This window comes from Octopus bimaculoides, chromosome Z (assembly GCF_046866305.1).
Source record: "Octopus bimaculoides isolate indiv1 chromosome Z, ASM4686630v1, whole genome shotgun sequence".
NCBI classification, from domain to species: domain Eukaryota; kingdom Metazoa; phylum Mollusca; class Cephalopoda; order Octopoda; family Octopodidae; genus Octopus; species Octopus bimaculoides.
In genome coordinates this window covers 9,000,311-9,010,310 of record NC_142944.1, presented here as the reverse complement: position 1 = coordinate 9,010,310, position 10,000 = coordinate 9,000,311, and the positions used below count along the sequence as shown (strand labels likewise).

General features: G+C 37.7%; 1 protein-coding gene and 1 pseudogene across 3 annotated transcripts in view; one reads left to right on the top strand and one right to left on the bottom strand.

Moving 5' to 3' along the window:
- The window catches only part of LOC106870605 (centrosomal protein of 104 kDa), a 298,564-nt gene that overhangs the window by 237,132 nt on the left and 51,432 nt on the right, over positions 1–10,000 (bottom strand). The window lies entirely within an intron of this gene.
- The window catches only part of LOC149132131 (uncharacterized), a 7,162-nt pseudogene continuing 6,072 nt past the window's right edge, over positions 8,911–10,000 (top strand).

Sequence of the window (10,000 nt, the reverse complement as noted above, 5' to 3'; positions counted from 1 at the left end):
GGTTCGGCAAAAGAGACTGATAGAATAAGTACTAGGCTTACAAAGAATAAGTCCTGGGGTTGATTTACTCTACTAAAGGCAGTGCTCCAGCATGGCTGCAGTCAAATGACTGAAACAAGTAAAAGAGTAAAAGAGACTGGACGTGCTTTAAACTGCCAAAACGATTGATGAAACACTTATAATTAGGGAACTCCAGTTTGGTGTGTCTTTCCAGTATGGCAGCCATAATAATAATAATGATTTTCCTCCTGCTCCTCCTCCTCCTCCTTCTCCTTCATCTTTTTTACAATTGGCTCAAACCCTGAAATGCTTGCAGGAGGGGTGCTTGTTGATTACATCGATCTCAGTACTTCAGTAGTACTTATTTCATAATGTGAAGGTGCATGGCTCACAGTCATGAGGTAGTGAGTTCGATTCCTGGACTGGGCTGTGTGTTGTGTTCTTGAGCAAGACACTTTATTTCATGTTGCTCCAGTTCACATAGCTGTAGGAATGAGTTGCGATGTCACCGATGCCAAGCTGTATCAGCCTTTGCCTTTCTCTTGGATAACACTGGTGGTGTGGAGATAGGAGGCTGGTATGCATGGGCGACTGCTGGTCATCTATGGAAACAACCTTGAATTTTCTTCAGGTCAAGTAGTCCATCCTGCTCAAAAAGTCCCTAAATGAGGGTTGTTTAAGGCTGTTGAACAAAACTCCCATGTTTCTACAGGTGAATTATTGAAACCCCAAAGAATTCCTCCTAACACTATGATGCTCCCCCACTACTTCTGCTCATGATCAAAGATGCACATATCGTCAGCCACCAAGGGACATGCTCAACTGGTTACGGTCAAACAATTGACAAGCAAATCTGTGGTATTAAGCAGACTATTTGCTGTAGCCCATCTTTTATACCAAGACAAAACAATGTACATGATAACACTTTCAATCAGTTAAGATCAGAAGTCATGAGAGCCACTGCCTGGTACTGCATCAGGGCATTTATTATTATTATTATTGTTCAGTAGTTTTATTTTTATAACGTGCTTTCACTTCACTACCGAGCGCAGCTCTGTGCGCCTTGGGTATGTGCTGTGGTTTGCTGTGGTGCTCTTATGTTTACTGTATTGAAAGTGTTTTGCGTAGAATGTGTGCAGTACCCAGTAGTGCAATTTTCTGTATGTTATATATATTTGTAAGTCCTGGTGTTTTTGTTATGTATTTGTCTGAATATTTTATTATTATTATTATTATTATTATTATTATTATTATTATTATTATTATTATTATTATTATTATTATTACTACTAATATTATTATTGAGGCAGCAAGTTTTATTTCAAATTCTATTAATGTCAGCTTTGCTTCTCACCCTCCCAGGGTCAATAAAGTACCAATCAAAAACTGGGATTGAAAGAATCAATTTACTCACCTTTCTCTAGAATTACCGACTTCTTGCAAGTTTTAATTAAAAAGAAATTATTATCAATCCTATCCAAATAATGTTGGCATCCACTTTAAATTTCACCAAAGGCATGGTTCCCATGATATCTATCCTGTACAAAAGTCATATTCACAACACTAAGATAGAACTACTTCCCCTCCACTGGTCCTGCTCTCTTTAACATCATACCAAGACACATAACAGAACAAGAAGATCCCTTAATATTTAAATAGTTCCTGGATGAATATCTCCAACAAATTCCAGATAAACCACCTACTCCCAGATATATCTCTTTAAATAATAATTCTCTTTTCAAATGGGCTATAGTACCCAATGAATGAATCATATGAAACACTTTTAAATGTCTTTTCCAGGTGGTGCTATTAAGTTAGACATGGTCTGGGCCCATGCTAGCCAGATCTTATTACTTTGAAATAAGTAAATATATAATACAATTTTATCTTTCACTCTCACAAGATTAAAATGGATAGACCAATCAAAAACGATGTTTGTAGGAACAAAATATTCCTATCCATCATTTAGCAACAATGTGGGTTCTAATGTGTGACAATAGTTATTACATGTAGGATCATGAATGTAATAGCCAGAAATAAAAATGCAAAGAGCCAAGTGATTAGCTTCTTTGCCTTAACAGTTTTGATACCAACCTGATGACAGGTTGTTGTCTGCTCTTACAGAATTAACCAGTTAATGAAATCAAGAGTGCTGAGAAGTGAAATGGAAATAATTATAGTAATAATAATGGTGACACAGCCTTGTCTATGATACAAATTTCTTGTTTTAAAGTGATCTAAGAAAAAAACCTCATGCTAATTTATGTTCCAAACAACAGCTTATTAATCACTTCCTTCTACCTATTCAAACCAAGGGTCTCCTCACTGTTCTCTGTTCGTGTAATCTAATAAAACCTTTCACACTGATTCATCTTTCCATTATTTAATTTTGTCATTTTTCATCATTTTTCATCATTTTTACTTCAATTTTCAATTCTGTCGTTTTTCATTCTTAGCTTCTGGTTTCCCCCCATCGCTAATTGCTAATTTCTCAATAATCACTTCCTTCTACCTGCCTGTTCGTTCCTCCTGTCCTTCATTTCTCCTACCTTGGCTTTACATCTCTTAGCATAGCGTCCCCTGTTGCTCTCTGACACTCCCCTCTCACTAATGGCATTACCTTGTTATCTCTCTTTATTAAATTCTTCCACCAAAATTTCATGTTATTTTATGTTTCAAACACCAACTTTTTAATGACCAAGTTTATTTTACGAAACTCTTTGCTATTTTCAAAATAAATTGGAACAAAGGCAATGCATTTTAACAGAAATATGGTAATGATAGATTTTCACACACTGAAATATAACTGCAGCCAAGATCAAGAGAAAGAAAGTTGATACAGAGAAGAATTTTCTGTAAACGTTTGAATATTTCATCTCATCTTCCCATAAGCTGAATTAAAGTTCTACTGTGGTTAATATTGTCTTTAGCGGGTAGAGCTGATAAAATACATACCGGTCATATATATAAGGGTGGTTGTCACTGATACATTTCTTCAATAAATTTGTGCTTTGGTGTCAATGTAGGGAATCAATATCCCTCCTTCTTCCCCACCTCCTCCACCAACTTGTCCCACAAAAAATATCAATACCTCATCAATCTCTTTTTGTCCCACATTAAATCAATGTCTTCTTTATTTCCTCATCATGTTGTCCCTCCCTCCATACACACACACACACACACACACACACACACAAATCAATATTTTTACCTAACTCACATCTTTGTGCTCAATGCAAGAAATCAATCTCCCCCACCACTCACCTTTCCCCCACTATATCTGGGCTTGGTTTCCTAGAACAGATGTAAGCTTCCCAATGAACCAAGTCCAAACCTGCGTTTCAATTCCCACCTTTCAGCTACTTTTATTTCGCTGTTGTTTCTAAGTCTACTCTGATCCGGAGTGGTAGGACCTACCAGGGTCCCAGCCATGGGCTAAATAGCATGTAACCACTTGAGCCAGGGTACATTGAATTCACAGGATGCAGTGTAGTATATTTGGATGTGAATTATTTTACTATTCTGGCAAAGGGATTTTACTGTATCAGTGGTGAATATCACCAGATGCCGAGATTATGAACTGACAATAAACGATCAACAACCAGAATCAACCGGTTCAGTTAACAAACCAATGTTATCAGCTGTAATCATGGAATGCAGAGGTGAGATATTTCAGTTTGGAAAACACCAGTGTGGCTAATACCCAGGCCAGATGTTTGAGTCAATGGCGAATATCCTTAGATGTCGAGTGGGTGAAGAGACAACAAACTGTCGATGGCCAGGATCAACCAGTTCAGTTAGTGGTGAGCTAATGCTTTTATATGTAGTCATGACATGCATAGATAAGATATTTCAGCCAAGAAAAGACCAGTATGGCTAATACCCAGGCCAGATATTCATGCCTCGTCATTTGATTGACATATTTGGCAAGTCACCCAACAAAGTAAAAAACAGAAAAGAAATACTGCTAAAGTCATAGGCTGCAATTTTTCAGTTCCATAAAGTATTGGACTACCAAATTTTACTTCAAAACTTCAATCCTGCCACAGGTGCTTTATCAAGTTTCTGGCAGTGAACACGTTATACTAGATTGACTCATTTCACCTGTTTGCAAAGTATAAAGCACCAAATATATTCTCTTAAAGTTACCTGCCATAAATTAACATATTTCATAAAGGAGGTGCATGGAAGAGGATAGGAGTGCTGTCTCTTATCTACACTGTTCTAAAGATTTAGAGTAAAGAACTGCCTGTAAAGTGCACCCACCCACCTCAATAATCTAGTAATGCCTTTGAGATAAACATGAGGAGGAGGGATAGAGGGAGAGATAAGGAGGAGGGAGAGAGGTGGGGAGGGAGAGAGGTGGGGAGGGTGGGGAGGGAGAGGTGAAGATGGAGAGAGGTGGGGACGGAGAGAGGTGGGACAGAGAGTGGTGTGGACGGAGAGGGGTGTGGACGGAGAGGGGTGGGGACGGAGAGGGGGTGGGGACGGAGAGGGGGTGGGGACGGAGAGGGGTGGGGACGGAGAGGGGTGGGGACGGAGAGGGGTGGGGACGGAGAGGGGTGGGGACGGAGAGGGGTGGGGACGGAGAGGGGTGGGGACGGAGAGGGGTGGGGACGGAGAGAGGTGAGGACGGAGTAGGCGGGAGAGAGAAAAATAATAGTGGAGTCTCTATTATTCCTTATGTTTTTATTTGTTTCAGTCATTGGGTTGTGGCCATGCTGGGGCTCTGCCTTGAAGAGTTTTAGCAAAACAATTTGATCTCAGTTGTTTATTCTTTTATTTGTTTCACGCTCGAATGTTGTTTTTGCACGTGCCACTGGCACATGTGCCGGTAAGGTGACACTGGCAATGAACACACTTGAATGGTGCTTTCCATATGCCACTGGCATGGTGGTGGTGTTGAAGGAGATGATAATGATGATGATGTAGATGATGAAGAACATCCCCATTGGCTAGGCCCATGCACACTACATGACATATGGGACAATTCCCCAAAGATATATTGTGGTATCCAACAAAACAAAACAAAAACTAAAACAAAAACAAAAACAAAACAAAACAAAAGGGCAGCTCCATCTTCATTTCAAAGATGTATGCAAGAGAAGCATGAAATAACTGAATGTGAACCTTAAAAGCCACAGGTGATCACTAACACAGTAGGGTAGAACTACATAGAAGTTCACTTATTAATGACTGGCCAGAACACAGTATTTTGTCTTGCAACTATAATATACTAAGAAATATATTAAATGTGTAGCAAACTCATAAGAGGCGGAGAGAGAACGTAAGTTCGTTTGCCCGAACATGAGAAATTATTGATTTCTCATTGGTTAAAAATTACTGCCCATATACGAATTATGAACTTCGTTGAAGAAATCTTTCACGGGGTTACGGTTCTCTGATTCGTGTATGAGTAGTTATAAAAACCCTGATTTTCGGCAAAATCTCCAGTGTTCGTTGGATTTTACACAAATCCGCGACACTCACTCTTTTCAGTATAGGCTAATATATATGCCATGTTCCATACTCAAATCCGACAATACTGAATTGTCGTGAAACCTTATTAGTTAGAATGAGAAACTAGTTAATGATAAATTTAAGTCGTAAATTCTCTACGATGAAATGCTTTGTTTCTAAATTTCTATAAATGTAAAAATATGTATATAATAAATTAATGAAGAAACTTAATTCCTTTTACTTCTCGTTTCTTTCAACTTGTTGAATTTATTTCTGTATATGAATGAAACAATATTTTTTTATGTGTAACGGTCAAAAAAATATAATCTATATTTTCAACGTACGTGCACAGGATAAACGCTCACCCAGCGTTTTATCATGTATACATCATAACACAGCCTAAACTAAACTAAGAGTTATGCTTAGTGATAGATACTCATAATTAAGTTATAAGTAACGAAATTATCATTATAGCTTTTAATTAATAAACAATAAAATTCGTTATAACTTACGAATGAAAACATTATAAATAAAGATATAGTATATCTCACATTTCAACGACCTGTTGTTGTGATAAACAATCAACATAAAAAAACTGGTGTCCGACCTGTTATATTTCACATAAAAAATGTTTTTATAAGTCAGTACCATGTTCTACTGTGTTAGCAGTGCTCTTACATTATATGTTAAGGTTATCTCTGTAGATTTTCTACAGAAATTATAGCCAGCACCGAATTTTGTTATGAGAAATTGGTATCTGAAATGTCAGATGTAAACAAACAATGCGATCAAAGATCGAAAATGGGTAGTGGGGCATATACACCATATTTCAAAAGTAATGTAAAGAGATGCTGAGGCTTACTAGTGAAGGAAAAGGGCAAAAAGCACAAAAGCAATACTTTCACATAACTCTCCATCAAATACAGTGACTCCAGCTGGGACTGTCACTTTTATGTGCGCCTCTACAGATATAGTTGACAATGTTGATTTGTCAACACAGGTTCTGGTAGGAGGGTTTTGGTAAAAATATGGTTCACAACTGTGGTCCATCCACATGTCTACAATGGCTGTAGAGGGCCGTGTAGAAGCGATCATGCTAAGCAGTTTACCTGGTGTGCTAACAATTCAGCCAGCTCATTGCTTTACTTTAGTGGAGCCACATGGCCAAGTGGTTAGAGCGGCGGATTTGTGGTTGAGGGATCACAGGTTCAAATCTCAGACTGGGCAACGTGTGTGTTTATGAGTGAATGAAGCAAGGGAAAACCAGCTCTTACAAGCCAGGCTTAAGAAGGAACAAACAACAACTGCTTTACTTTGGATAATTGATATTAAAGTGAACACAAGGAACAAGAAGCATATACAAATGAAACTGGGTAGAAGGTAAAAAAAAACAAAAAACAAACTAAGTCCTTGAAGATAATCATTATAAATTGTTACCATGGTTATTGGTCACCATTGGCAACGATTCCTTCTTTACTGCCTGATTTCTTCCTGGCTTCTTCCATAAAGAAAAGCCCTTTTCCAAAATGATTGTCTGTAATTCAGTTCTTCTTCCATCATTATTTCCAAGCAATGTACTTGAAGATAAGATGTTTCTTGCTTTGGTAAGAATACCCAACTTCTAGCTAAAGTACTTGATAAATGCTGATAAAATATTTGAAAGAGACTCTTCAATGCCATTTTTGAAGATGCAAAGATTTACTCTCTTAGCAATTTGTTGTGCTAAGTGAACAGCAGAAATAAAACAACCATATTCGGGAACTCGAAAGCCCTCCTGAATTTGAAAGTAATTAGTTGCCAATTAGCTACACTCTATTTTTTTACCACTTTATTATTCCTATATTTGTTTCAGTCACTGGACTGCAGCTATACTATGGTATCACCGTGAAGAGTTTAGCTGATCAAATAAATGCCAGTACTTATATAAAGTTTACCGCTTATTGATACTTATTCCATTGGTTTCTTTTTACTGGATAATCAAGCAGATAGATAATCAATAACCAATAATCAAGCAATGAAAGACAAACACAAAAATAGACACCCATACAAACGCATACGAGGAGGTACTAAAAAGTTCCTGGTTTAGGGGAAAAGAAAATACAGAAAGATCCGTTAATTATGATTCTATTCAACATATTCCTTTCTCAGTTTCAGACACTTATTGCAGCAGCCCTTCAGTTTTTCTAAGTTCAGTAAAAGAAGTCAGAAGGATGGGCCTCCAGCCAGGCCTTTTGCCAGGAACTTTTCAACCCCCCTTCGTATATGTGTGTGTGTGTGTGTGTGTGTGTGTGTGTGTGTGTGAGTGTGTGTGTGTGTGTGTGTGTGTGTGTGTGTGTATATATATGCATTGCCATTTCTTTTCCTTGTGTTTGTCCATCGCTTTTGGGGATTTACTATATATATATATATATATATATATACACATGCACACGAGGGGTTGGTGAAAAGTTCCTGGCTTTTGGTAAAAGAAAACAGAGGAGGATCCGTTAATTATGATTTTATTCAACATATTCCTTTCTCAGATTCACATACTTATTGCAGCAGTCCACTGTAAAGAAATTCAGAAGGTTGGGCCTCCAACCAAGCCTTTCGCAATACTCTTAAAGCCAGAAACTTTTCAGTACCCCCTCATATATACACACATACATAACACCCACACACACACAGAGTTGTGGTAGCAGAAGTGCATTTATAGGATAACTGCAAACTATCTCTTCAATAAGTTTCTGCACTTTTTCTGTCTAGCAAACTCCCTTTCAAGGTGTTGTGCCATGGGATTGAACTGAAAGAGACACATGTGTGAAGTGAACTCCTTAATACCTGCCCTCCCCCAAAGTAAATAAATAATGGCAAAAAAAAGAAAAGAAAAGAAAATACATCGACACCTCCCAACATGTTTAACTGCACTTGTGTAAATGTTGCTTTGCTATTTGAACAACTGATAGGAAAATTCATAAGCTGCTGGCTTGTTATAAGATGCACTACCCAAGGTAGACATGGATCATCTTTACCTTCCCAGAGCACAAGAACATCGAGGCTTGATCCCATCTGAACTCTTTTTACAAAACCACCAGGATTGGACTGGCAAAATATCATGTAATGACTAACAACTGGATGCTAAAACACATTGAAAATTATGAGATGAAGAGCAAAAGATTTGCTATTGATTTCATGAATGATACTCAAACTGGACAGCCTGAAGGAAGTGTAGCAACTATTGTTTCAAAGAAAAGAAAATTAATGACAAAGAAATGCTAGAACAATTGGCTAAGTAGGTGGGAGCAGAAACTTCTGCATGACAAATATGTGTTCCATAGCAAACAAGCTGGTGTAGACCAGAAGCACACCCATCAGTGACTCCAAAGCTCAGGGCTAAAGGCAGAGAGTGAAGGCTTTATCTTAACTGCTCAAGATCAGAGCTTATTGACACATAACTATCAAACCAATGTGATGAAAAATGGAATTGACTCAAAGTGCTGATTCTGCAATGATGAGATTGAAACAGTGGGCTTATTAATCTCTGGATGTAAAGTTTTAGCACCAGTGGAGTATAAATGAAGACATGACAAGAGTTGGCCAATATCTAACTGGTTAATATGTCAGCATTATAAAATTAAAACTGTATAGTCACTACCCCGAAGTTGTAACTGAGGGAAAAAATGTAATGATTCTTTGGGACTTCTTTGGAAGCATCAAAGCTAATAAACTGAATATTGTTGTAAAAGACCAAAATAATAAATTCCGTTTATTAATCAACATCAGTACCCCTTGCGATCATAAAATTTCAGCAAAAGATTTGACAAACTGAGAAAATATAAAGATTGAAATCGAAAAAAAAATGTGGCATCTCAAGATAGTTACAACAACAGTGATTGTAGAAGCACAAGAAATGATGAAAAAAAGGAACTGAAAATCTTTTGAGCATAATCTCTGGCTTACCATTCCTGCAAGAAGTGCAAAAGGTTGTTTTAAATGGCATGTAACATGTATTGAGAAGAGTATTGTTGCTGTAAGAATGATAACCTTCTGTGAAAAATTTTAGGTGCAGGAGTGGCTGTATGGTTCTGGGTTCAGTCCCACTGTATGCCACCTTGGGCAAGTGTCTTCTACTATAGTCTTGGACTGACCAAAGTGTTGTGAGTGGAATTGGCAGTTAGAAACTAAATGAAGCCCATCATATGTGTATGTGTGTGTGTGTATGTATGTGTTTGTCCCCCACACCATCACTTAACAACCGATGTTGGTATGTTTACAACCTCATAACCTAGCAGTTCAGCAAAAGAGACCAATAGAATAAGTACCAGGCTTACAAAGAATAAGTCCAGGGATCGATTTGTTTGACTAAAGGCGGTGCTCCAGCATGGCCACAGTCAAATGACTGAAACAAGTTAAAGAATAAAAGTAAAAAACAATATCTTTATTTGATCTTGTAAATGAACAATCTGGCATTTTTATTTTAATGTATACAGTGACTTTCTTTGCCCTAGGTGTCAGGAAGACAATTTTCAGGATGACATTGGCAGAAAATGGAAACAAAATT